The sequence below is a fragment of the Euphorbia lathyris genome, chromosome 6 (assembly GCF_963576675.1).
Source record: "Euphorbia lathyris chromosome 6, ddEupLath1.1, whole genome shotgun sequence".
NCBI classification, from domain to species: Eukaryota; Viridiplantae; Streptophyta; class Magnoliopsida; order Malpighiales; family Euphorbiaceae; genus Euphorbia; species Euphorbia lathyris.
In genome coordinates, this window is record NC_088915.1 from 11,861,776 (window position 1) to 11,868,955 (window position 7,180).

General features: G+C 32.8%; 1 long non-coding RNA gene across 1 annotated transcript; it reads right to left on the minus strand.

Annotated features, from left to right (window-relative positions):
• Positions 1-1,482: 1,482 nt before the first annotated feature.
• LOC136233537 (uncharacterized) lies at positions 1,483-3,878 on the minus strand. The gene is made up of 3 exons (XR_010690873.1): positions 3,234-3,878; positions 1,908-1,984; positions 1,483-1,689 (listed from the first exon to the last, which is right to left on the minus strand). It is a non-coding gene; the product is annotated as an uncharacterized lncRNA (long non-coding RNA).
• Between the last annotated feature and the right edge of the window lie 3,302 nt (positions 3,879-7,180).

Sequence of the window (7,180 nt, forward strand, 5' to 3'; positions counted from 1 at the left end):
TTTTTGGAACATCTGTAAATTGAAAATGAGTTTTTGGAACGGAGATTCCCCACGGGATGGGGTAGGGACAAATCTATCCCAGTCTAACTTGCGGGATGGATACGGGGAATGGGGAATGGGGATGGGAAATGCATTCCCACCCTGCCCGTCCTGTTTGCATCCCTAATTGCTTTAATGTTGCACTGTTTTTCACGTTAGGAACTCGATCTCCCCCGGTAACCCGAAATTCATTTTTAGCCCTTAATCTTTTATTATATAATCAAACTAACAAACAGTAACTTATTTATTAAAATGTGACATTGATTTATTTATTTAATTTATTCAGTTGCAACTATTGGGTTGTCTAGCTGGAGTGGAGATGATACTAAGGGATGTGGGTTACCGAGTTAAGCTTGGAAGTGGAGTAGCAGCTGCAAGTACTTTCCTCCAAAACGCCACTCCTCTTATTCCTTCTAGGATTTAATAATTCATATATCAACTCAACTCTTGTAAAATATGCAATATTTCCTTATTTTCCCTGTCTACTCTTTCATGTCTTCAAACTCCATTGATTTGTACATCTTTGCTTCTTAATTACTTATCTTTCCGCTTCAAACTAGGGGTGAGCACAAATCTTAGAAATACTTTAACCAGACCGTATGCAAAGATTTTAAATTAAAGGGATAAGGTACTAAAATAGGTTTATAGTTTTTTGGAAAATAGCACATATATAGATTTAAAGTTAAAAAAATGTATCAATTTAGGCCTCGATAACCGCACGTAACACGTCATTTATATTATTCCGTTAAGTTCTGTCAATTGTACGTGGAGAGAGAAATCAAAACTTAATGGAGTAATATGAATGACGTGTCATCTTCCGCTATCACTACAAAAAAGGGTCTATTACGACGCTAAAATTTAAGGTTTAACGACGCTTTTCGACGTCCCTAAACACTTACCCACGCTTTTCAAAGCGTCGTCACAAGCGTCATTAAATTGCGTGTCGTTAATTTTAACTACACTATAAAGCTTGTGTAGGTAAATTCAAAGCGTCGTCACAAACGTCGTCATACTTCCAACGTTTACATTTTTAGCGTCGTAATTTTTTCATATTATTTATTTTTAGTTTTTGAAATTTCTACGACATTTTTATAAAGCGTAGGAAAGTTAACGATGCATCATTTTTGTTATGTCATTATTTCATTTCAAAAAACATCCATAGCCTCTTGAACATCACGACATTTTAATTTAAAAGCATCTCCAAATTTACAACATTTAATTATAAAAACGTCTGCATTTAGTTACATAAAAATCCATTACGTGCCAAATACAATGATATTTTTCTGTTAAAATATAATATCTAAACTGAAACACTTGAATATTATTACATCCTTAATATAAGGATATTTTTCATAAATAAGTATCTTGAATACTATGACACTTTGATAAAAAAAAAAAACATAGATCTCTACATTTATTTTAAAAAAAACAACGCTCCAAAACTGCAACTTATCAACATTATTACATCATCAATATAATGACATTTTTACAAATAAGCTTTCTAAATTTAAGACACATAATTATCAATATGTTTATATTTCAACAACACATAATGCTAAAAAACGAAACTCGTAATATTTCTCCCCAAAAGGAAGCAACTCTTCATGTATCTTCATTTTTAATGTACTCCCAAAGCTCATGTTGGATAACCTAAATAACAATAAAAAAAAAATACATAAGTATAAAAAAAGATGCAAACATTCTTAGATTCAAATAGAGAAATCTGAATATGCATATAATGATTACAAAACACATCATTCCAAATATTATAATCTTTATAATTGAGCAATATAGATTCTATATTATATTGAAGTACAACTAAAATCATTAAGAAGTACATAAAAAAAAGAATATAATTCGTGATTTACCTGTACAAATGTAATTGGCTGGCCTACCAATGGTAGATAATGCAACCTTGGCATGCTTACCTATTCACACCACAAAACTGCCATATTGAAGAAGAGAACAAGTTATTATATAAAAATATAACAATACACAAGTTTCTAACTCAAGATAATTTAAAATGAAAAAAAATGGCAATTCTTATTCAGCAAAAGGCAAATGGATACATGCATATAGATTCATCAATATAGTCAAGTAACAAGAGATTGGACTCTAAGCAAAAGAGCATATTAAGAATTTAAATTTGAATTATGCCAATCCTTTCATGTACCCTATTGCTTCAAATTTGTCTACAGATCACATGAATTAGTAAGTCTAACATATGTTCTTCCACTTTTAATACTGAATTTCAAATGTAGAACATAGATTTATTCCTCCAAGAAAACCACATCAACTAGGACAACTCAATTTGCTTGCCCTTAACATAGAACTTATCACTAATTTGACATCCATCAGTGTATCAGTATAAATTGCCTAAACATGATGAGAAACAGTTATCAAACCCCTGGCAGAATTTGTTTATGAAAGAAAAGGAAGGAAAGCAAACACAAGTTCACCAATTTCAGTAGTTGAGCAAATTACAGATATATAAGCATACCTGCATTTAGAATTTTAACCATCTTACGAGTAGCAACATGAATAACAAGGGAAAAATTGTGTTTATTCTACCGAAAAAATGAAAAACCAGGACAAGCACTTGCACATAGTGATGTGCAAGTCCAGAAGATATTAACACAATGTGGCTCGAAATGTGGAAATCAAAAGAATAGAAGGTTTAAGCAACAACACTAAAATATAATTGCAAAAAATCAGATATGCCAATAAAAGTTACAAGCTTAAGAAAAGAACTTTAAAACTTTTCATCCATGAACCGAGCTCCAACCTTCCAAGTAATATAATGGAGGTACCTGTTGGCACTCAGGGTGTTAAAAGTAGAAATAATACTTTGTATTCAATTGATAAATCTTCCCCACTACAATAGAATAACACAAGCCCAACCATGACAATTTCTAAGCAATAATACTATGAGTGATAACTGAAACAAATAATTGCTGGGCCTGACCAAATTGGGTCTGCAATTCATAAGAAGTATCCAACCAGAAAAGTATTCTTTTCTAAGTATTCATAGAGGTACAACTAACTTTTAAACTTGGAACGCATATGAGAATAATCCAGCCATTCATCAATTTTCAGAAAAAACCCAGCAAAATAGTCAATTAGTAAACTTCAAAAACATCACAGTGAACCAAATAAAGAAAAGGGAGAAAAAAACCAAACAAAATGAAAATTACCTCACTAGACTCATGGGCATCCTGCCCATAGTAAATCTTGCAATTTCGCCCCTACAATTCAAAAACATTAGAAACATAGACCCCTGAAATTTGAATCAACTAAAAGAATAAGCTTTTAAAGATCAGAAATTTCATAAAAGTCAGTATCAGTTGAACTAGTATAGCCATGTTTAAGTATTACTATTTTCTCAAGTAAAGAGAACCAAATGCTGATAATGTTTAAATCGAAAATTCAATTCTCAATTACACACAATTGATAACAGATCCTAATTTAATCAATTTTCTCACATAATGTAAAGTAATTAACATCAATTAATCAAAATCAACTTAGGGAAAAACTAATTCAAACCGAACACGATGAAGGAGAATCCGAATTGGTATTTTGTAGAACTGAAGCTTTTGGAATTAAAATCTCCAGAATTGCAGATGGCAGTCGATTCAGCGTTTGGACCAAAGGAGAGGGATGAAGAACAGAGTTTCCGCTGTGATTAAATGGGTACCGAACGAGGCTAGCTGTGCACCAAGTATCTAACTGCAAGAATGAAACAAATCAAATGGAAGGATGTAAATGGAAGCATCGTGGCGGAGCTAATTCTTGTTATGAAGGAAGGTGGAGACGTGCAGGAGGCAGAGTTTTGGCCAATGAAAAACATTAGGAATTTGAGGCAGAGAGGGATGTGTGCGCCATATAAAAAAATATATTTAAGATAATTAAAAATAAAAATTTAGGCAAAAAAAAAATGTATTCAAATTAATTTTTTTTTTACTGAAATACCTTTTAAATCGTTTTTCACTTAAAAAATGTAGATTTTTTTTTTCCAAAACTGTATTTAAATATTTAAAAATACCAATAAAAAAAGATAAGGTACCAAAATAGGTCTATGATTTTTGGTGAAATATTACTGTAAACTCCGCGTACAAAATAACACCAATATAGGCTTAATGTTTAAAAAAAGGGTACCGATTTAGGTCTCGATAACGGAACGAGACACGTTATTGATATTACTCCGTTAAGTTCTGTCAATTGTACGTGGAGGGAGAAATCAGAAGTTAACGGAGTAATATCAATGACGTGTCCAATCCCTTATCGAAGCGTAAATTGATACCATTTTTTAAACGTTAGACATATATCGGTACTATTTTGTACGTGGAGCCTAAATTGATACTTCCCTAAAAACCATGAACCTATTTTGGTACCTTATCCCATAAAAAAAAATTAAGAGCGTCATTAAGTAATAAACAAGGTGTTTAAATTTAAAAATATGGGGATATTTTTTATCGACACAAAATTTAAACCGTCTTTAACTTGATAAAAATAAAGACGCTTTTTTTCCAATTGTGTAGTTAAGTTTTTAAAAATACCAACAAAAAAATAAAAGTGTCGTTATATGATTATAAAAGGTGACACAAATTAAAAAGTGTGGTTGCATTTTTTGTTACGGGCATAATCAATAAAAATAAATTCAAATGAAAAAATATCAGGACACATTTTCACGACGCAAATTCTAAACCGACTTTAACTTTAAAAAATTGCCGATGCTTATCTTAAAAGCGTAGTTAATATTTTAAAAATACCAACAAATAATATCAAGCGTCGTTAAGTAACAAAAAAAGCCGACACAAATGCGAAAGTGTGGCTAAATTTAAAAATATACAGACACATACTAACAAGCGTCGCTAAAAATGTGTCGTAATAGACTGATTTTTTTGTAGTGTATCGAGCCATAAATTGGTACATTTTTTAAACATTAAGCCTATATTGGTGCTATTTTGTACGTGAAGCCTAAATTGTTACTTCCCAAAAACCAATTTTGATACCTTATCCTAAAATTAAATTAAGGAAAAAGTATAAAAGTAAACCTCGTGGTTTGGCTGATTTGCAAAGATAGTCTCATGGTTTAAAAGTTTGTAAACAAGGTACGTGATTTGTGCAGTCAAACATTATGTGTTAAACAGCGTACATTATCTATAATTAAAGGGTTAATTACAAAAATGGGTCAAATGTGAGGTCAATTTACATATTTAACCTATTTACTCAACCTACTATATATCTACACTGATTTTGTGTGACTTTTCCATAATATCATCAATATTTACGTGCGTCTCGCCCCCTCCCGTCTGACTTCGCAGATTCGATATTATACGAAGCCTGCGAAGCTAATGTTTGAGTTTACTTGATTAATTTAATTAGCATATGCGAAGCCTACGAAACTAATGTTTGGTTTACTTGATGAATTTCATTAGCATATGCGAAGCATGAATGTGTTTTGAAGCTATGGATTCTAACATTAAAATCATAACATTACCAAAATTTACAACAAGATTGCCACAATAAACTCCTAACAATTCACTTCAAAGTGAACCTAATTAATCTGGTACCAATTTTGAAGCGGATGAGTAATTTCTCTCTCTACAGGTCCATACCTTTTGGGATGAGAAATGGAAGCCCAGACATTTTGGGATGTACGTGTGGATGGACGTGTCCCATGGTGCACACCAAGATTGACACAATCTCTCATAACCAACAATTTTAGGAGTGAATGTGCCAATCTTCAGGCAAATTTCTCCCTGTACAGGAAGGAAAGTTATCTCCCCTGCATTCGAGGACGCCACCTTCTAGAAAGGGATGTTATGTAATCAACCACCTTCACAAAAAATTAATCGAGGCAGAAAAAAAGACGATTTTGGCTTCGCGAAATGAGGATTAGCGAAGCATGCGAATGTAATGTGCAGGGAAAGAGGTGATTTTACTTCGCTAATCGATGTTTTTGCGAGGTATGCGAGGTCTGAAACGTGACGATCCACGTCGCATATCGATGCTTTCGCGAAGTCTGCGAGGGAAAACATGAACTTTTCTACTCGTAGACTTCGCAAACTAATCGATTCACGAAGTAGATCGTCGCGTTTCACGCTCTTTCTCTTTGCAGATCTTCGCGAAATCATCAACTACGCGAAGTGTATTCATGAAAAGGTAGAAAAAACAGCAGATACTTACATTTTTCGCGCCTTTCAACCTTAAAAGCGACAATAACAATGTGATAAACTAGGAAAAACGATGGAAATAACGTAGAATAACCATTTCTTTGATGATAACAAGAAGAAAGAAACCAAGTAACGAGCAGGAACAGGAAGATGAAGAACCATGGCTTCGTTTTCTAGGATTAGAAAGTTGCAGAATCAAGAGATGAAGAGAGGAAAAAGAGAAATTCATTGTGATTTGGCGAAATTGTACAGATTTCGTGCAATTTAAAGGAAGATAGGAAGATCAAAAGTCTTCAAATCATTAATGGAGGAGCCAACTTTTTGCCTAACCAAGGAGAAGTGGGGGGAGCGGTCGTTCGTGTTGTAGGAAGTGGGAAGGTTAGTCACACAAAATCAGTCTAGATATGTAGTAGGTTGAGTAAATGGGTTAAATATGTAAATGAGTCTCCCATTTGACCTAGTTTTGTAATTTTTCCATAATTAAATTAAAAGAAAAGTATAAAAATAAACTTTGTAATTTGACCGGTTTGTAAAAATAGTATCGTGCAGTGATGGATTCAGGACTCACCGAGAGGGGATGTTTATTGTGATTTATGGATGCTAAATTGATATATTTTTAAATATTTTTACATAAAAAAATTAAAGTATTGTTCTCAGTTTCCCTCGATTTTTGACGCTTTTCAGCGACCTATGAGTGCTCAACCCTCAACTAACTCCTCTGGATCCGCCATTGAGCTCGCGGTTTAAAAGTTTGCAAATAGGAGTATGCGCTTTGTACAGTTTGTAAAGTCAAACATTGCGTTAAAAATTATTATCGTTCTATTTACTACAAAAGAGAATGATTTGGAGCAGACTTTGCGAATTACATTATATATAATGTTTGACTTTACAAATTAACTAAACCGGAATTATTTTTTGATCTGAAATTTGGCTTAAAGATCATTTAACTGTAAATTTAACAAATC